The sequence below is a fragment of the Dipteris shenzhenensis genome, chromosome 11, assembly GCF_047967505.1.
Source record: "Dipteris shenzhenensis isolate YYH24624 ecotype China chromosome 11, Dip_SZ_1.0, whole genome shotgun sequence".
NCBI classification, from domain to species: Eukaryota; Viridiplantae; Streptophyta; class Polypodiopsida; order Gleicheniales; family Dipteridaceae; genus Dipteris; species Dipteris shenzhenensis.
This window is the reverse complement of record NC_141606.1, coordinates 56,711,694-56,734,237: the sequence shown is the minus strand read 5'-3', so window position 1 is coordinate 56,734,237 and position 22,544 is coordinate 56,711,694. Positions and strand designations below refer to the sequence as shown.

General features: G+C 43.4%; 1 long non-coding RNA gene across 1 annotated transcript in view; it reads right to left on the bottom strand.

Annotated features, from left to right (window-relative positions):
* Window positions 1-2,858: 2,858 nt before the first annotated feature.
* Window positions 2,859-22,544, bottom strand: part of LOC147897218 (uncharacterized) — an 89,691-nt gene continuing 70,005 nt past the window's right edge. The window contains exon 3 of the long non-coding RNA XR_015541726.1: window positions 2,859-3,187. This is a non-coding gene — a long non-coding RNA (uncharacterized LOC147897218). The remainder of the gene's footprint in view (window positions 3,188-22,544) is intronic.

The following is a 22,544-nucleotide window of genomic DNA, read 5'->3' as shown; positions in this document are numbered from 1 at the left end:
ATCCCCCCTCAATCATGCCAACATGTACATCACATGATGATGAGTATTGCATACAAGATTACAAGGCATATGATTAGTACATTTGATCATCTACCAATGTTACAAGCATGCTTCTCTTACAATCAAAGAAGTTCTTCTTAGTTACCTTGGGATGTAACTATAAGTTATTCAAACTCTTGGGCCTTCTTACAATCCTTTGCAAGCTGACCAGTCTTTCCACAATTACGCCACTTCCTTCGTGAAAGATATTTCAAGAAACAATTAGCTTCATCATGGCCCTTCTTCTTACAAAAGTTACATTTAAAAAAGTTTGAGTGCTTCTTCTTTTTACCATCACCCATTGTGAGAACGTGCCCTATTGTCATGGATACACCATCTTTCTTGTTGGTGTGGATACACCATCTTCCTTCTTCTCGATAATGCTTCTCTCCTCATCAAGTAGTGAACTAATAATGTTTTCTAAGATAGTATCTGGTAGGTGTTTCAATGTAGTAACCAAGCTCTCATATGGCTCGGGCATACTTTTCAAAAGTACAACAATTACATCCTCTTCTTCTACCTTTTCATCAATGGTAGCCAACTGTGTAGTTATGTTGTGAAGTTCACTTATAAAATCACTTAGCTTCTCCCTTTCAATAAACTTGAGACCAAAAAATTTGACTTGTAGAGCAATAGAAGAGTGCTTTGCTCTTGCACCATACAACCCATCTAGCTCATTCCAAGCTGCCCATGAGGACGTAGATCCAGCCACCAAGTGAATAAGCTTGGGGTGCAAATTGAGGGCAATGATCGCCAAATATTGTTCTTCCACATCTTCTTCTTCAGTGTCAGAGATGTCTACTTGCTTTGTAGCCTTTACATAAGGCCACAAGCCTTTAAACATCATCAGATACTTGATCTACGTTTGCCAAGTGTGAAAACCATCACCATCAAATGGATTTATATTGCCGAAGGAAATTTCTTTTGTAGACATTTTTATATTGTTGCTAACTTATAGTTGCTTTACCACAAAGAAATACAAACAATACCCAAGTAGGTAAATGCCCTTCACTAATAGGCAAACAATAGCAAATAATATTTCCCATAAGCACCCTTAGACGAGTCTTCAATTGTGCAGTAATTTTCAAGGAAAAAATTAAGGACCCATTCATACCTTGGAAGTGTCATTGGGTAATTTTTTTAAAACTTTAGTATACCCTTGTAGTTCCATGGGTGAATTTATTTTCAAAAAGATTTTAGAATTATCAAAATTGGGCTAATTTATATTTTCACAAAAGCAATTTAGAATACTATTAAAAGAATGCAAAAATACACCAAAGTAACATTTTTGGATTGCTAAAAGACACCTGAAATTTGAGGATTCTTATCCATGTTTTCATTATAAGTTTTAGTTATGCATTCTTACCCATGCACACCCTCCCACAAATACAAATTTATGTTATCTCTGACTTAAGCATATACATTTGTGATGCTATACATTCTAAGAGAAAGAGGTCATGTTACTAGATCAAGTCCAACCTTTCTCTTCACTACAAGAACAATGAACCTTAGTCTCTCAACTTTCATTAAGTTACAATTATGAATGTGTAGCATATACTCCCTCATGAAGAATTGTCCTAGACATGCTTAGCATTCTAGAGTTGATGGTCAATGCTCGGTAGGCATTATATCTTGCATCATTATACCAAGATATATTTATTTCTCAAGGCTTCAAAAGAAAAGACATCTTTCCCATAAAAATTTTTCCATTTGATAGAGTGATGTCAATGGTCTCACTATAGGCTTCAAGTCGTCATCACCAATTAAAAAATTTCCTAAACAAAAAGAAGTAAAATGCAATGCTCACCATATAATTGAAATGAACATCCTAACATGCACATTATGCATGAAGAAAAGGTTTCACAAACTTAACCTCTCTCTACCTTAAACCAAAAGAACCCTTGCCACAAGCAATCTTAATCAAATGTCAATACCATTTGTATAAGAAACACCTTAGTTTTATAAATGCCTACTTGGTTTTCAATTCCAATATGCATGCTTCCTTGCTTCTCAAATACAAGCCATATAGTGCTTCTAAGCTAGAAGTAACCACCATAAAATTGAAGCCATAAAGAGAAGATTCTTTAAAAAACAATACTCCTTAGATATGCAAAAGTAGGATCAAGACATTTCTTTCAATGTTTAGGGTGTTATTCTCTAATTCACGTGCATTCTTTACTTTTTGAGCATTTATAATGTCCTACTCAAACTATTCAAGTTTTCTCCAACTCAATTAAGAACTCATTCTTGTGACCTCTCCCCAATGGTCTACAAAGGCTCCCAAAGCGCAGATTCTGTAACATATCAACACGATAAAATATGAGAGAGAGAGAGAGAGGATTAAGAAAACCTAGGGAATTGAAAGAAATCCCATTAAATATATGAAGAACAAGAAAGCAAACAATAATATGCACCCTTCTGAATACTTAAACTAGATATTAAAGCCATTGGACATATATACTATTTTACAAACATTATGAGTAACCTCAATGTAGGGTTCTCTCACACAAAAGATGTAACGCTACACAAAAAATCAAATGAAGTATCTACTTCTCTTTCTTCTTGCGAGAAACTTGCTGACCATATAGAATGCAATTTCAGTTTTTTTTTCCCCTTGATGCAAAACCAAAGCAAAGCCACCATTAGGTGACCACCCGTTGATTGCATAACTAGATAGTTTCTACTATAAGACTAATAACTCTTGATGAAAATTTCAAAGAAGCTGATCAATATAGTTGTAACTTTTGCATGATAGTATAGAAAAGAAACAAGCCTTCCATAAAGGCATAAGCATCTCCTTGGCTTTATCTCAACCATTGCACAAAAAGAATAATAATGATACAAGCTCCATGCCTATAGCCAAAGAGTGAAACAACATGGAGTCTCTTCTCAACATTTAATTCCCTCACTCACCTTTGTTTTAGGCTAGAAATAAAATAATCCCTTAGTGTAAGTGACTATTGAGTTTGTAAATAATCCATGACAATTACCAAAAAACATACATGCACCAATCAAAGCATACATGACCAAAAATAGTCCTCAATATTATGGACAATGTTTGTTGTTTGTAGAGAAGCCATTAATGCTTTAGAAATTGATTTCATCATTTCTTAACCAAAAAGAGTGCCTGAGATAAGCTGTAGAGATCCTGCATATCAAATAAGATTTTTGATATCAGTTAGATTAGTAGCATTCAGAAGTAAATAAAATTTTAAAACTTTATACCATAAAAGAGTTCAAGAAGTAAATACTTTAAAAAATAGACACCTTGGGCCAAGAAAAATACCAAAAAAGATACCATCTGCAAGAAAAATCAAAAATGAACTAAGCGCCTGCATAAAAGGAAGGCAAGAAAGAAGCATAAAACAACTTACCATATTTAAGTCTCATATATTTGGAAACTTTCCACATCATTTGATGGTATTTCATCGTCCAAGGATGTATTGTCTCCACCCCTTTTATGGCAATCTGAGTCCCACAAAGCATAGGCCTCCTCAAATGGAAAAGTCTCCAGATTAGGCTTCGCGTGTACAACCTCATACATGTGTCCAGATTTTTGTCAAGCCTATTTTGTAGGCAGATTTTAATGAAGGTCAAGCTACTAAACACTCGTTCATCTTCAACTGATCCAAGGACCATGGTTTGGCATAGATCAGCAAGCTTAAAGTATTCTGACATCCTCTCTTTCAAATATAGACCTGAATCTAATTTTTTCCACAATCTAGTCATGGCTTCGGGCTTTGACGAGTTCTCTATCTTACTATATTGCTACCACATAGTTTGCCCAAAGATGCCTGACTGATTTATCAGCTCTTTGGAATCAAGTAGTGCATTCAATCTATCACCATGCAACTCCATGCCTTTTCCAAACTCATTTGAAATGATTTGCACCTTGTTCTTGAAGTCAAGCAACAATGTTTTTTTATCTCTTGCATTGTTCCAATACAAAGGGTGGACAATAGCATTGTTAAAGTGCTACAGATAGAAACAAGCTCTTTCTTTACAAAACTAATGAGCTACGGAAAGGCTACTTGTTTGACTTTTTGACATCTATCAAGTCCTTTCACCTTTTTTCCGACATAAAGCTCTATCAACTTACCTTTGGAGTTCATGCAGAGATATCCTTTTTTATCATAGCACAGATAGCTATTCTCATTCCCAACATCCAACATAGTAATCCACTCATGAAACTCTTCACTTGAGAAACTTGAGCTTTCTCCATAGAGAGTATTTAATTGAAGGCATGCCAACTTTCGTGCTATAGTATACTGCATGATGTAGTACTCCCTTTGTTGATCTATTTTGACCAAATGATTCATCTCATGCAACATAGAAAGTAAGATACAAAAAAGTTTCAGCATCTGTAAGAAGCTCTAGCAACCTTGAGGGCTTTACTCTTCCTTTCCCCTCCTTTCGAGCAACCTTGTGGCCTTCACTCTTCCTTTCCCCTCCTTTCGAGCAAGTTCATGTACAACCCCAATGACCAATTTGTATTCTTCATACAAGCGTTGCAGTAGGCCCATGAGTGAAATCCACCTTGTATCAACCTGCTTCATGAGCTTCTTACCTTGGCTGATCCCATCTACAAACACCTTAAACTCATTGAGTCATTTAGGACTCCTTGAGAAAAAAGCATATGCTTCACGCACCAAATCCTCTACCTTTTGTACACGATCAAAAGTTTTGAGAGTCTTATAAGCCAAGTTCGTGCGATGAGCCATGGAATGTATTCCCACCATGTATGGAGCATAACTATTCTTTAATTGAACAGTCTAGCTCGGTGCCCATGCATTATTGAGCAGCCATCAACACCCACACAAAAAAACTTTCTAAGACAAATCTTTCAAGCTCATTCCGCCAACTATTGTCATGGCATCACAAACTAATCTCACTAAAGTATTTGAATCTGCACTACTTTGTAGCTTGAAGATACCCACATAGCACACATGTCTCACATGTCCCTCCACAAAATATGCATTAATGCATGCCCATGAACTATTATCATGAGTGGTCACTTCATCAAGTGAGATAGCAATAAATGTGGCATTTGCTAGCTTCTCTTGTAACCTTCCTTTGACTATCTGTGCCATGAACTTAGAAAATTCCCAACCACAAGGCTCATTCCAATAATGTGTCGAAAAATGTGGAACTTGAAGTCTGATGAAGTTCAAAGGCTTCTGCCACTTTGGATAGTCTGACATGGGGTTTCCTATGGAGAGTATGTGTAATACAATAGCAAATTGTGCAAGTGTTGATTGGCAATCCTTCAAATACTTTTTGTCATATAAGCATTGAATAGCTGCTCCAACCTTCTTATCCTCTTCTAGCTAAAGTAAATGAGCTTCATATTGAGCCATGTTTTGTACATTCCGGCATTCATCTTTGGATTTCCATCAAGCAAGAGTTTTCATATTTCCATCAACCAACTCTTTCTCATGTACACCTTTCCTAAATGTTTCTCTATTGTATCAAGCTTCAATTGCAACTTGATCTTTCGACCCAACTTCCAACTACAAGCTATACACATAGCAAACTTTAGTGGCTCATCACTTTTAGATTGCAAAGGCTATATGATAGGAAATTTTGACACCCAATCAGCTTGGAATTCCCTTCCAATATCCCATTGACCTCTCCTCCTCTTACTTTCTTTTGCAACTACTTTCCTCTATTGAATTTGCTTGAGAAGGTGAGGAAGAGCTTATTGGAATGGACTGTAATACATCATTTGTTCCATCTTCAAGTTGATGAGAAGATGATGATGACGATGGAGTAGTTGAAGTTGATTTCAAAGAGTGGATCATCGTATTAGTGTTAGTGAGGCTTGTTGTTGATGGGATTGCACCCTCTAAGGAAGCACCCTTGGCATTCTTAGCATGGAAAATTTTTTCCAAGCTTCTTTTGGCATTCTTAGCATGGAAAAAATGTTCCAAGCTTCTTTTGACAGCTAGTGGACTGCTCTTCTTCTTTGTTGGAGCCATAAAGATCAAACCAATAGACTATGACCAATGTAGTAGAGCTGGAAAAAAGTCACTAGCATGAGTATTATGCTCTCTCTCTCTCTCTCTCTCTCTCTCTCTCTCTCTCTCTCTCTCTCTCTCTCTCTCTCTCTCTATGTGTGTGTGTGTGTGTGTGTGTGCACGCATGCATGCATGCAATGGCATAATTGTTCACACTAGACTATGATCTTCAATTATCTTAAGCCTCTCTTGAATTGTCTAAAACCAAAATTTGGCCAAACAAACATGATGCGTGGCATGAATTTCCACCTACCAATCAACTTAGATGGTGGATGTTGGAAAGGTCACCTCCCCATTTGTAAGCCCCCATATGAGGAGAGCATAGGGGAGGGAGACCTAAGGGCATGTGCCCAAGAGAAAAGGTGAGAGGGGGCTACCACATGGGAAGCACCTCACAGGGACAGGACAGCCAAAGGGGCTGCCACATGGGCAGCACACAGCAAAAGACAGAGGCTGCCACATGGGTAGCACACAAACTGCCATGTGGGTAGCTATCAAGACATGGCCAATGGGCTGACAGAGGAGTAGCATGGTAGGCCAAAAGGTGCCTGCAAAGGGTAGGCTATGGGCCTGCAAAAGAGTAGTGGTAGAGGTGCAACAAACGGGGCAGACCAGCAAAAGTTTGACTAGGAGAAAGGCTCGTTGGGCTGCTTGGAGGCAACCAACCATGCCTTATATAGGGCAGATGCTGTGTGGTTTAGCATATGCTCAAGACAAAAGGTGAGAGGGGCTGCCACATGGGCAGCACCTCACAAGGACAGGACAGCCAAAGGGGTTGCCACATGGGTAGCACACAGCAAAAGGTAGAGGTTGCCACATGGGCAGCGCACAAGCTGCCATGTGGGTAGCTATCAAGACAAGGCCAATGGGCTCACAGCAGAGTAGCATGGTAGGCCAAAAGGCGCCTGCAAAGGGCAACCTATGGGCCTGCAAAAGAGTAGTGGCAGAGGCGCAATAGATGAGGCAGGCCAGCAGAAGTTTGGCCAAGAGAGAGGGTGGTTGGGCTACTTGGAGGCAACCAACCATGCCTTATATAGGGCATATTTGTGTGGTTTAGCATATGCCCAAGAGAAAAGGTGAGAGGGGGCTACCACATGGGCAGCACCTCACAGGGACAAGACAGCCCAAGGGGCTGCCACATGGGCAGCACACAACAAAAGACAGAGGCTGCCACATGGGCAGCACACAAGCTGCCATATGTGGAGCTATCAAGACAGGGCCAATGGACTGACAGAGGAGTAGCATGGCAGGCCAAAAGGCGCCTGCTAAGGGGATGCTATGGGCCTGCAAAAGAGTAGTGGCAGAGGCACAACAAATGGGGTAGACCAGCAGAAGTCCGGCCAGAAGAAAGGCTGGCTGCTTGGAGGCAGCCAACCATGCCTTATATAGGGCAGATGCTATGTGGTTTAGCATTTCTACAATGGACAGAACCTATGGAAGGAGCAGATGGTGGAGACAACACGTCCTAGATCTAGCCTTGTAGGAGGTCAGGAAGGAGAATTAGACATGGAGAAGGATTCCACAAATAGAGGCATTATGAATGCACATATGTGAGCAGATGGACAACATGCAATACAGCCTATAGGCTGCACAACCATGGAAGGGAGCAACATCACCTGTGTCAGCCATTGGCTAAGGCTAGTGGGGTTGAGCCAACCAAGCTTAGAGATGGGGTGACCAAGGGGGAAGAACAATGAGTTGGAGACTCTGGTGCCTCACATTGGGCTATGCATACAAGAGTAAGGGGGCAAGACATTGAAAGATTACAATGTAAGAAAATAATACAACGTCTATGCTCAACAGATAACAGGATCTCGTACGCAAGAGAGAAAACAAGATAGTATGGAGAATCACAAATTTTATTATTGTAGAACTGATACAATAGGTGGCGCTGCCTCCCAACCGTGCACTCCTGTGAAAGAAGCTTCGATGGCATGCTAGAAACAGTAGAAGATGGAGGCTGGATGCTAACGAATCAGGGTTGTTGTAGCTAGTGATGAAATGGGCTTCACGGGCTTGCTCTTATATAGCCCAGCAATCATAGTCGGTTAGGCTCAATTGGGTGACCGACGCAGTCCGCCCAAAACGGTCGACTGGCGATCGGTCCGGAAATAGGCCACCGACCATACGATAGAACCGATGCGCAAAACAGAGCAACTGACCTACGAACAGCGTTCGGCCCAGAGCCATCTAGAATCATATGAGGCTCCAAACGGGCCCCGCAACCCGAGAGTGGCCTGCCTCGAGAAATGCTCCATCTACCCTCAGTACGGTCAGTCAAGGGATGCCTTCCCGCACTTGCATGTAGCCTAGTTGGTGGTGTGCCAACTCTATCTGAAGCCGTCCAGCCATCAGGCCACACATGGCCCCCATCTGGTGTCCAAACCAGGACCTACCGGATAACTGAGCTACTCAAATTCCTTCTCCTCATATGGGGGGCTTACAAGTAGAGTTAGCTGGTTCCCACGTAGTTACACGAGAGTGGAGCATTGATATCTAACACCCCCCCTCAATTGTGAAGATAGTGGGAGAGAGGGAAGGAGTCTCACTTGAGGCTTTCTCACAAGTACAATGGGGGAATACACACAAAGGTGGAGGCTGAAAAACAGTTTTCCTCTTCTTAGTTGTGAAAAGCCAAAAGAACTCAAGTACAAGAAAATAGAAGAACCCTATATGTGGGTCTCAAACCAAACTCAACTAACTACGGTGGCATACTAACTGAGCCACGAACTAGTGTAGATAAGGATAGCTGTCATCCAGCTATTATTCGTGGGCGGTGTACCAACCGCATCTGCAGCTAACAAGTCGGTGACATAAATGCACAACAGTCACCCTGGCATATCACGAGTGGAGCTCGACATCTCAACACTCCCCCTCGAGCTCAATCCCAATTCCTGCACACCAAGCAGGTCTCTGAACTTGCGCAGCTTCTCTGCGCCCAATGCCTTCGTGAATATGTCAGCTACTTGATCCTCTGTACTGACATAAGCTAGATCAATAAGACCTAGTAAAACCTTCTCCCGCACATAGTGATAATGCACCTCAATGTGCTTTGTTCTAGTATGATAGACTGGGTTATTTGCCAAGTGTATACTGCTCATGTTGTCACAATAAATGACAACTGGCCCATCTGTAGACTGATGCATATCATAGAGTAGCTTATGCAATCAAGCTACCTCACATGCAGCCATTGCTGCACCCCTGTACTCAACCTCTGTGCTCGACAAGGCAACTGTAGGCTGTTTCTTGCTGCTCCAAGTGACTACAGCACTCCCAAAAGAGAACACGTATCCACTGGTAGATCGTCTACAGAAATACTACTAGCCCAATTAGCATCAGTGTATCCATGCAACTGTATATGGACCCCAGCCTCATAAAATAGTCCATACTGCAATGTGGACTTCACATACCTGAGTATGCGTCTAGCCGCATCCAAATGCGGTTTCCTTGGAGCCTGCATAAACTGACTTACCAACCCAATAGCACAGCTCAAATCTAGCCTGGTAATAGTCATGTAAATCAAACTTCCTACTATGCGTCAGTACATAGTAGGGTCTTCTATGATCTCACCTGCATCTGCGCTCAGCTTCACATTCTGCTCCAAAGGAACTGAAATAGGCTTACAGCCTGTCATCCCATATTTGGATAGCATGTCCAGTCCATACTGTCTCTGCAAGAGCTGTATCCCACTTGGTGATCTAATCACCTCAATGCCCAAGAAATAACGCAGCTCTCCCAAATCCTTCATCTCAAACTTCTGCTTCAATAGCATTTTCACATGAAGGATGTCTTCATCACTATCACCTGTGATGATCAAATCATCAACATAAATGACAAGCAGCATAATACCTTTCTCTGTCTTTCTCACATAAAGTGAGAAATCTGCCTTGGAAATCTGAAAGCCAATAGTAACAAGATACTTTCCTATCTTGTCAGACCATGCTCTAGGTGCTTGCTTCAAGCCATACAAGGCTTTCTTCAACCTGCAAACAAACTTAGGATGAACAGCATGAACATAACCTGGTGGCTGCTCCATAAAGACCTCTTCTTGCAAATCACCATGCAAGAAGGCATTCTTTACATCCATCTGATGTAAAGACCATCCTTTCGATGCAGCCATTGCTATGACTGCTCTTACGGTTGCCATCCTTGCAACCAGACTGAATGTTTCTTCACAGTCAATGCCATATGCCTGTGCATACCCCTTGACAACTAATCTTGCCTTGTATCTGTTCACAGAACCATCTGCATTGTGATTCACCTTATAAACCCATTTCCAGCCGATTGCATTCTTGTCTTTAGGCAAAGGCACCAATTCCCATGTTGCATTTGCATCCAAGGCATCCATTTCTTCATCCATGGCTTTCTCCCATTTTTCTTTTCCCATGGCTTGCTCAAAAGAAGTGGGTTCTGGTTCCTGTATCACTTTGACCATATAGGCATAGTGAATGGCTGTAAATCCATCATATTTCAGCCTATCCACAGGATACCTAGCTCTGGTAGACCTGCGCAAAATAGGCTCACTTCCAGGTGCTCTCAAAACATCCCTGGTCTTCCTTACTCCAGGTGTAACAACAGAAGGAATACCCAACTCATCATCAATGCTCTGTTCTGAGCCATCGGATTCACCATCTACATAAGAGTGACCTGCATTCACATCAAACATGGGCTGATCTACCTTCTCTTTTCCTTTTCGTGATACCTGCGTACCACTATCTGCATTGCTTTGAGGAGATTCTCCTGATCTCAATCTGCCTGTCCATGGCGAAGTATGTGAACCACTGCTAGAGGACACTGCAGGTCCACTGATATTTTGTGATTGCTGCTGTGAATTCTGTGCAGCATTACCATTTTGTGCATCTACATCAATCATCACATTTACTGGTTTATATCAGCTGCTCATCTCATCAAAAACAACATCTCTGCTCACTGTAAACTTACGAGTAGAAGGGTTATAGCATCTATACCCTTTCTGCTGCAGAGAATAACCAATAAAGATGCACTTCTCAGCTTTTGGATCCAACTTGGACCTCAACTCATCTGGCACATGGACATAGGTAATGCAACCAAAAATTTTCAAATGAGAGATATCTGGTTTCCTACCAGTATACATCTCCTCTGGCGTCATGCCATGTATTGCTGCAGTGGGAGTCCTGTTCATTATGTAAACTGCTGTAGCAACTGCTTCAGCCCAATAATAATCTGGTAGGTCTTTTTCATTTAGCATGGCCCGAGATACCTCTCCAATATGCCTGTTTTTCCTTTCTGCAAGTCCATTTTGCTGTGGGGTATGACTGCATGAATATTGCTGCTTTATGCCATGCTCCTGCAGGAACCTTGCAAACTCATTTGAGAGGTACTCTCCCCCTCCATCTGATCTTAGGCATTTTATTTGTAGGCCTGTTTCTTTTTCAACCATAGCTTTAAAAGCTTTGAAGTGCCCAAACACTTCACTTTTCTTTTTCATAAAATACACCCAAACTTTTTTGTTGTAATCATCAATAAAAGTGACAAAGTAATGACAGCCTCCAATAGATGCAGCTTTAGTAGTCCACACATCAGAGTGGATTAATTCCAATGGATTCTTACTCTCTTGAACATGCCTAGGAAATGGTTTCCTTGCCTGTTTTCCAAATTGACAGGCTTCACACACCTTATGCATTTCTGCAACCTTGAATTTAGGCAATCCTGCAACAATATTTTGGGCCTGCATTGATTTAAGTCGTTGTACATTAACATGACCAATGCGTTTATGCCAGATATCAATATCTGCAACTACACCGGTCCCATGTGCAAACATTGCTGCACTCAATTCAGGCATGTCCGCATCCAATGTAAACATCCTGCCCTTCTTCTTTCCTTTTGCTATCAAGCGACCATTATTCTTCATATCCTCAACAAAGCATCCATGAGGATTAAATCTGACCTGCAAGGCCTGCTCAACCATTTGACCAACAGAAACCAGGTTCTTGGTGATATTCGGGACATGAACATCCTGCATAGACAAAGGAATTTTACCAATCTGCACAATAGGATGTGCAGTATCATCACCAGTCTCCACAAATCCTGGTCTTTCCATTTCCCTTGCATCCTGCATCCATTCTGCATGACCTGTCATGTGGTTGGACGCACCTGAGTCAACATACCACACATCATTGCTTTCTTCTGCACTTGTCACAGAATTGGTCATATGCTGCACCATAAACAAATGCTCATTTCTGTCATCACCCTGTCTACAAGAGGATGCATAATTGCCTTGCTGCAATTTTCCATTCATAATGTCATTCTGCTTTTTGTAGCAGTCTTTAGCCATATGCCCCATTTTACCACAGTAGTAGCATTCAACATTGTTGTTTGCATTTTGGCCTCTCTGCCATCCACCACGACCTCTTTGGCTCCCCCTGCCTCTAGAGTTACCACGTCCTCCTACATAGGACTGGTTTTCTTGAGTTTGCTGCATATTCTGATTTCTACCACGGCCTCCAGATCCAGATCGACCTCCTCTACCTCTGCCTCTACCTCTTCCAGCATTTGAGTAGAAGACAGTTTCTTTTGAAGTTCCTCCTGAAGAAGATGCACCACCATTTCTCTGCTCTTCAGAAATTAGAAGTGCAATCAACTCCTCAAAATCAGGAAATTTTTCACGGATGGCAATGGATGTCCGGAACTGTGCATAATCCTTTCCTAGACCATTCAAGGTCACAGAAACTAAATTGTCATCATCCACTGGCGACCCAATGGAAGCAAGTGCATCCGCAATTTTCTTCACCTTCATGTGGTAGTCATTGATGCTCATATTTTCTCTCTGCACATTGTGCAGCTCCTGCTTGAGTTGCATTTTCCTGGCCTGCGTATTTGTGCTGTACATTTTTGCCAAAGTATCCCATGCCACCTTTGGCGTACTTGCATCCTGAATATGCACAATCATAGAATCTAAAATACTGATAGACAGCCAGTACATAACTTTTCTGGCTCTCTCATGCCATCCTTTAAATGCCTGCATTTCCTGTTGATTGGGAACATTAGGAAGAACTGGTTCTTCTTCATTTGCTGTAATGAACTCCCAGTAGGCTTTTCCAATAAGGAAATTCGTCATTCTAAACTTCCATGCTTGGAAGTTGTTCTTGTCAAGCTTTTTAGTGACAATCTGTGAAAGAGAGTCAGACGCCATTACAGAACACTGCAAAATATTCTGTCACTGCAAAAAACACAGCTTCTGCCTCACACGGGCAAATCTGCAAAAGTGACGAAAGTGATATTTGACCACACAGTCACTTCCTAGTGATGATTTTGCATCAATAGGCAACAAGGATGACTCTGTAACTCCCAGTATCTCTGCACACAGGCATACGATGCAATTTCTGCGGCAACTTTTCACCGACCTGCAGAGTAGTGGTCGCACAGCGAAAACAGGGCCTTTTTCTGAGTGCCTGCGAAGAACTTTCGCCTTGAAAACGGGCCCCGAAATGGCCTCGAATCAGAAAAATAAAGTCACTGAGGGCATCGCCCATGCCCGAAGCATATATTTCCCTCTCGCCACACCACAAAGGGTGTCTCAATCTGAGACAGTGCACTCTTGCACTTCTGGCTGTGCTACCTGCAGAGATTTGCTCCCAAACTCAAAAAAGGAAAGCAACACTGGTCCTCTTACCAGGACACCGCGAACTTGGTTTGCTTTCTTGAACTCCTTACCACGAACAAGGCTCTGATACCATGTGAAGATAGTGGGAGAGAGGGAAGGAGTCTCACTTGAGGCTTTCTCACAAGTACAATGGGGGAATACACACAAAGGTGGAGGCTGAAAAACAGTTTTCCTCTTCTTAGTTGTGAAAAGCCAAAAGAACTCAAGTACAAGAAAATAGAAGAACCCTATATGTGGGTCTCAAACCAAACTCAACTAACTACGGTGGCATACTAACTAGTGTAGATAAGGATAGCTGTCATCCAGCTATTATTCGTGGGGCGGTGTACCAACCGCATCTGCAGCTAACAAGTCGGTGACATAAATGCACAACGGTCACCCTGGCATATCACGAGACTTGGAGCTCGACATCTCAACATCAATGTCCACCCGCAAGTGAACTTACTTTTTCGGCCCAATGCCAAGTCGATGAAGATGCCTCTCCAGCAAGTCTCTTCCAAGAGCCTTCGTGAAGATGTCCGCAGCATTCTCTATAGTCGGACAGTACACCAAGTTGACCTCTCCATCCATGATGAGCTCGCGTACAAAGTGATATTGAATCTCAATGTGTTTTGTGCGAGCGTGGAACATCGGGTTCTTTGCAATCGCCATGCAACTCTGATTGTCACATGATAACTGCGTAGGCTTGTTCTGCACTGCACCCATGTCCCCCAAAATCCTCTTCAACCACACTGCCTCGCAAGAAGCAAAGCATGCAGATTTTTACTCGGCCTCGGTAGAAGAAGGAGCAATGGTGGGTTGCTTCTTGCTGACCCATGACACAACTCCATATCGAAGTGAGAAACAGTACCTTGTCACTAATCTCCTGCTGTCCACGTCTCCTGCCCAATCCGAGTCACAGAATCCGGTCAAGATGTTGCCCTTGGTATAGGTGATGCCATAATCAAGTGTGCCTTTGATGTATTTCAGCACCCGCATCCCTGCCCTCCAATGGTTCTCCCGCGGCTTATTGGAAAACCTGCTTAGTACACCAGTCGCAAAACTGATGTCCGGCCATGTGTTGCACAGGTAAATCAAGCTGCCCACAAGCTTTCTATACTTCGCTTCGTCCACCAGTGGTGATGAATCCTTGTTTGAGAGCTTTGCATCAACCTCCATAGGGGTACCAACTGTCTTGCACTCAGCCATGCCAAATGCCTTCAGTATCTCTCCAGCATACTTCAGCTGTGAAATGAAGATCTGTTTCGGCTCTTGCCAAACTTCAATCCCCAAACAGAAATGCATCAGTCCGAGGTCTGTCATTTCAAACTCTCTTCCTAGAAAATGCTTTGTCTGCGAGATCTTCTCTTCATGGTTCCCTGTTATGACAAGGTCATCCACATAAAGGACCACGATCATACACCTGTCTCCTTCTCTAAAGAAATTTGCATCATATGGGCTCCTCCTGAACCTGTTTTGCAGAAAGTAGGCGTCAATTCGCTGGTACCACGCTCATGGGGCCTGTTTCAGCCCGTAAATTGCCTTCTTCAGTTTGCAGACTTTAGCTTCTGAACCGGGGATCTAAAAACGTGGTGGTTGTTCCACGTATACCTCCTCCTTGAGATCTCCATTCAGAAAGGCGGATTTCACATCCATCTGAAACATGGCCCAACTTCCCTGGGCAGCTAAAGCCAAAACACTGCGAATTGTGGTTAGTCGAGCTGTGGGAGCAAAAGTATCTTGATAATCGAAACCATGTACCTGTGCAAATCCTTTTGCCACGAGCTGAGCCTTGTACTTATCCTACGTGCCGTCGGACTTGTACTTGGTCTTGTACACCCACTTGGTTCCGATTACCTTGCGTTTTGGTGGTCGATCCACAAGGTCCCAAGTGTTGTTCTTCATTATGGAGCCATACTCTGACTGCATAGCCTCCATCCACCTATCATCGCCCTGTGCCTCTTCAAGAAACTTGGGTTCATCAGCACGGATCACTTCTGTCATCTAAGCATAGTTGACCAAGTGTTCCTACGCCCTTCTTTGCTCCTCTAATCTCTTGGACCGGCGGTGTTCAGATGGTTCCTCCTCAATCGATGGAGGTTCTTTGCCATCCAAAAGCTGCTTTACCCACTTCGGGAATGGCCGTTGCCATTGTGGTTCTGTAGGCTCTTCTTCATCTTCTTTGTCTTGAATCCTCCCAAGCACCGTTGGGGGAGTTCGGTCTGCTACTGGTGGTGGTACTGGATGGATATCCTGGTCCTGGTTGTCTGGGAAGGAAGCATCCTCCTCCAATTGATGCGGCTGTTCTGAGAAGACCACATCGCGACTTACAATTACCTTCTTGGTAACAGGGTTATAGAGACGGTAACCCTTCGCCTCTTCACTGTAGCCCAAGAAAATACACTTTCGGCTCTTCGATTCCCATTTGGTCCTAGTAGCATCAGGGACATGCACAAAACAGTCACATCCAAAAAATCTGAAATGTGCAGCTGAAGGTTTCTTACCAGAAAAGGCTTGTATAGGAGTCATCCCGTTCACAGCCTTCGTGTAGCTACGATTCAGGATGTAAACTGTAGTGTTACATGCTTCAGCCCAGAAAGTCTTTGGCAAATCTTTCCCTTTCATTATACTCCGGCCCATTTCGCAGATGATGCGCATCTTGCATTCTGCTACTCCATTTTGCTGTGATGTATGTGGCGGGGGTTTCTGCCTCTTGATTCCGTGACTTTTGCAGTAACTTTCGAATTTAGTTGATGTGAACTCTCCACCTCTGTCTGATCTCAACTTCTTCACCTTCCTCCCCGTTTCTTTCTCGACCATTACATGCCATTCCTTGAACCTACTAAAAGCCTCATCTTTAGTCTTCAGAAAGTATATCCATATCCTTCTACTGTAGTCGTCGATCAGCGTCATGAAGTAGTAGGAACCACCCAAAGCTTCAGTCTCCATCTTTCCACAGAGGTCCGTGTGAATGAGCTCTAGAGGAACCTTTGCCCTGCTGGCCTCTTTAGGAAAGGGATGCCGATGCTGCTTGCCCATCATGCAAGCTTCACATACATCGGGCAGATTTGAAATTTCTGGTAGGTCTGCAATCATTCCACTTTTATGCATCTCCTTCAAAGAACTAAGGTTTAGATGACCAAACCTCTCATGCCACAGCTTAGTGTTCTTCACATCCACTCCAGCACTAAAAGCTGAGAGTTCGTAAATGTTGTTGCGCCGTGTACCTTTACCAATGACCTTCCCTTGAAGATCCAGAATTGTGCACCATTCTTAGTGAATTGAACTTTGAGGTCCCGATCCGTGATCGTGGAAACGGACAACAAGTTCCTCTTGATATCTGTCACATAAAGAACATTGGACAACTGTTTTACAACTCCATCTGCAATCGTACCTTTTCCTTTTGCTGGACATTTTGCATCATTGTCGACTGCTACCAGGATGCCATTCCCTACCGGCTGTAGAGAGGTATACCAATCTTTCCGACTGGTCATGTGGCGCGATGCACCACTATCAATGATCCATGGTTCATCTGCAGGTACATGAACTGCCTCCGTGCAAATCTCCTCAATTGCGATGAACAGCTCTACTGGTATTGCCTGCGCGCTGTTGTTGGACCCTTTCTTTACTCCGTTCTTCTCATCTGCAATCTTCTTTCGGCACTCATTCTGCTTGTGCCCTGCCTTGTTGCAATAGAAGCACTTGATCTTCTTCTTTCTCGTTTTATCATCAGAAGAAGATGGGTTACCAGAGTCCTTACCCTTACCTTTCTTTGATCTGGTCCAGAAAGCCGAATCTTCTCCAGTCCTCATCTTTCGAGGCATCTCCTCCTCCAGAAGCATCGCATTGAAATCCTCAAAGTTGAGGGGCAGATTTTTGTTCTGCGTATTCAGCACTGTAACAAGACCGTCCTACTTTGGTGGGAGAATCCGTATGCACCTTCGTGCTAGATTCTCGCTGGTGATGGTGATGCCAATCGCAGTCATCTGATCGCGTAGATTCTTCACCCTGGTGATGAACTTCTCTGTCGCTTTAGACTCAGACAACTTCTCGTTCGCGAGTTGTCTCCAGATTTTGAATCCGCGTCTGATTCGTGGTCTCGTACTGATTTTTCAAGACCGTCCATGCCTCCTCCGCTGTGGTGACATGTTGAATTAACACCATGACGGAATCACTAACACTACAAACAATAGAGCACATCGCATCTGCATTTCTTCTTGTCCACGTGAGAATCTCATCCGCAGTTGGTACTATCTGTTGTCCTGCATTGGCTGGATCCGCGGTCTCGCAACTGGCCTCACGTCCACCCCAGTAGCAGTGTCCCAAAGCTCGTATGCGCTTAGGATGGTCTTCATCTTGAACTTCTAGAGTGGAAAGTTAAAGCCATCCAACTTTTCGCTTTCGCCGAACGGTGGGATTCGCAGTCTTGCGGGCTGGGCCATCTCTCACAATCTGCTCGTAAATAGAAAACACACTACCAAATCTTCTTGCTAGAGTCCAGGCTTTGATACCATGTAAGAAAATAATACAACGTCTGTGCTCAATAGATAACAGCATCTCGTATGCAAGAGAGAAACCAAGATAGTATGGAGAATCAAAAATTCGATTACTGTAGAACTGATACAATAGATGGCGCTGCCTCCCAACCGTGCGCTCCTGTGAAAGAAGCTTCGATGGCGTGCTGGAAACAGTAGAAGACGGAGGCTGGATGCTAAGGAATCAGGGTTGCTGTAGCCAGTGATGAAATGGGCTTCACGGGCTTGCTCTTATATAGCCACCAGTCGTAGTCGGTTAGGCTCAATTGGGTGACCGACCCAGTCCGCCCAAAACAGTCGACTGGGGGTTGGTCCTGAAATAGGCCACCGACCATACGATAGAACCAGTGCGCAAAACAGAGCAACTGACCTACGGACAGCGTTCGGCCCATCTGGGATCATCTGAGGCTCCAAACGGGCCCCGCAACCTGAGAGTGGGCTGCCCCGAGAAATGCTCCGTCTACCCTCAGTGCGGTCAGTCAAGGGATGCCTTCCCGCACTTGCATGTAGCCTAGTTGGCGGTGTGCCAACTCTATCTGAAGCCGTCCAGCCATCAGGCCACACATGGCCCCCATCTGGTGTCCAAACCAGGACCCACCGGATAACCAAGCTACTCAAATGCCTTCTCCTCATATGGGGGGCTTACAAGTAGAGTTAGCTGGGTTCCCGCGTAGTTACAGGAGAGTGGAGCATTGATATCTAACATACAACACTATTATGATTATGAGATGAATTAAAATCAGAATATTCAATAGGATGTCAAATATTTCCTACTCAAACCTTGAATGGAAATTAGATTGAATCAATTTTTAAGTTCACTTAGAAGAGGATTCTAAAGCTGGTACTTCTCAATTTTCCTAGCATAGTAAATACAGAGAATCAAAGGTCCTTTGTGGTACTACCTTACAAATACTACTATTGAAATTTGATTGCATTGATTTGTTTGGGCATGTATATTGCCCTAGCTAACATCTCATTTGAGCATTTGCTAGGTCTCTCTAGCCTCAACCTTGACACCACATGTGTTGGCCTTTCTCCATAGCCAATCAAGGCTGATCCTTTTGATCAAATGCGCTTCTATTGTTTGAAGATCGACTAGACCTTGTGTGGCAGATCTTGTGCACCGCTCCCCACATGGTTTTCCTTCTACTACCCATGTAGTAGACCTTGAAAACTACACATTGCTACGCTACAACCAACATCATGATCACATTCTTACAAGTGATGGTCATTGTAGCCAAGTTTACACTTTTGGATAGCCATCTTGTCGGTACTTTTGCAAATACAAGCACCACATGCAATCCAAAAAAAGAAATGGTTCAACCCTAGGAAAGACTCCCATATGCCAGGCTAGCGAGCAGGCATCACTTCCACCCGCTCCTGTGAATGGCAGGGGGCATCACTTCCCCTGCTCATTGACCTCTAGGGATCTAGACTCTACTGCATAAAGAAACATGCATCCACAAGCAATTTAAGGGGGTAAGAAGGTCTTACATATCTTCAAGATGAAAAAACCAAAGAACAAAGGATTGTTAGTACAAAATTATGCATGTGTAAGAACATGAGTATGCCTTAGGTGCATGTGTCCATGTTAAAGAATATGTGTTCATATTTGTACATATGCAAACATGTGAGTACATCTGTAAAACTCGGTGGCTTTGTTCATGTTTCCACCAAAACTATAGCAATATGGGATATGAAAGGGGGAAATTAGTTCATAGGATACATTAGAGAGAAAACCAAAAAAGCATAAAAACTTATATGCAATTTAACACATATTAAAAAGCAAAGAATAAGAAACAGCAAATGCCAAGGAAAACAACCATTCATGAAAAGTAAAGTCCTACACCATTTGATTGTCACCTTTGGTTCTATAGCCCCACCAAGACTTTAATGGTGGGTAGAGGTGGGTTGGCTTATGTGGCCACCCTTGGGGTAGCAAACCCAACAACTCTCCAAGCTCTAGGAGGCTATATACTGGCTAAGGTGGTCTGACTTGCTGGTTGGCCACATATGTTGTATTTTCAAAGCCCCTATGGCAGAGGGGGAGCCCCTTTTAGACCTAGTCAGCCCATATAGGGTGAGAGTTAGCCCTTTAGAGATAGGGTGTCAGCCTCTTATAGGGATGCATGGCAGCCCCCTATTTGCTATAGGGAGTCAGCCCTAGGAGCAATTGAATCCGCCCACCTAGGCTTGCTGGTTGACCTATTTGACCAACTGACTGGAAAAGGAAGGGGGGTGAAGTGCCTATATATAGACATGTAAGCACCTATCCTGGCCCGCCATGTAGGCACCTATCCTTGCACCACTTGTTGCTTCTGCCAGGCGCTTCCTTGGCACCTGGGTTCCATGGCTTGTGCTACCCACATGGCAACCTGTGTGCTCACCACGTGGCAGCCTATGTTTTGTATGTGTGCTACCCATATGGCAGCCCATGTGCTCCCCATGTGGCAACCCCATGCTCTCCTCGATGGGGAGGTGACCTTTCCAACACTTTTGCCCTAGAAGACAGCCAAGCCTCTAGCCCTCTATGAACTCATCTTGTAGCAATTCTTGCTCTTCCCTTGCCTCCTCGATGTAGGCCCAATGGTGGGGCTGGTGCTGCCCTTCCGCTCCCTGATTTGTAGGCTTGCTAGATGCAAAATGACCTACCAAGGAGCCCTTTTTATAGGCCCCAACAGGCCCTAAAATTGACTGGCCTGACATTCCTCTTGGCTGACTCAGGCTATCCCCAACCAACCCCACAGCTCCCCATACATGGGGCTGTAGGCTGCCCTTTTTGGTCTGTGTGTTGGCCAACTCTGTTGGCCATCTGAACAGCTTGATTTGCAGGCTTGCTAGATGCAAAATGACCTACCAAGGAGCCCTTTTTATAGGCCCCAAGAGGCCCCCAAAATTGACTGGCCTGACCTTCCTCTTGGCCGACTCAGGCTGTCCCCAACTGACCCTACAGCTCCCCCCATACATGGGGCTGTAGGCTGCCCTTTTTGGCCTATGTGCTGGCCAACTCTGTTGGCCATCCGAACAGCTTGTAGGCCCTATGTAATGGCAGGGTGCTACCCTATTTGTAGCCCCTCATCTAGGCTAACAGCCTACTGTACCACCTGGTCTAGTAGATTCCATACTCTAAGGCTATAAGTCTGCCCTTGTAGACAGTTTTCTTGAGGGGAAAGATCTTTAGTTGATGCCTAGAATCTTGTTGGACTTTGTAATCCATGATTAGGCAAGTTACCTATATCTAGCTAGGTGCCCCAAAGCACTCTCCCCAAATGCTTTGCAAAATCTACTCATTAATTACACTTCTAAAGCATTCTCCCTACATGCTTTGCAAATTTCACAAATTAATTATAGTTTTAAAGCATTCTCCCCACATGCTTTGCAAATTGTACTAATTAGTTACAGTCCTTGCTGTGCCTCCCAATTCCTAATTCCTTGCTCATCCTTGATGAAACTTACTCACTTAGCTCATCCACTTGGGCATTTTTCAATGTGCCAATCACATTGGTTATTTATCCTCCGATCACACGTGACAATTTTGTATGCTAGTTACATTTGAGCTTTCGGATTATTTGCCTTATTGGCCCTCTAACCTCATCAGAGTGTTCGATGGTGGCTAATCACATATGCTCCTTTATTCATACTATATTCTTTGGGTGCTAATCATATAGCTCCTCTAATCATATTAGAGTTCTTTCATGCTAATCATATTAGCTTGTCTAATTGTAGTAGAGTTCCTGTGTGCTAATCATATTAGCTTCTCTAATCATGTTCAAGTTCATGAATATGCTAAGCATACCATATTAGAGTTCCCTGATAGCATATGGTTATGAAAATGCCACTCAAATTAGAATAAAAACCTATTCACCTTAAATCTTGAGTCTCCAACTAGCATGGTGACATGCAAAGCTACTACGCTACATAAACCATACTATAATAAAATGTTCACCCTTAGTAAGGTGAAATGTTGCAAAGGGGATTTGGGGGGAGGGCTTCAATTTTATGGATCTTACACATATAGTTGGAAGGAACTAGCACGATAGGAGTAAAGCAATACGTAAATGAAGTTAAAGGAAGAAGCTAGATCAAATAGAGTGGCTATCAGTGCAAGAACACATACCTCTATCTCATCCCACCTAGGCTTGCTGGTTGGCCTATTTGACCAACCAATTGGACAAGGAAGGGGGTGAAGTGCCTATATATAGACCCCCTCCATTGCTTGTTCAGCATCTCTTGTAGCAACACTTGTGCATCATTTAGGGAAGGTTTTCCCCAATAGTTCAGGGATTCTGGCTGAGATCCATGGCAATCTCTCATCTCTCTCTCTCCTTTCTA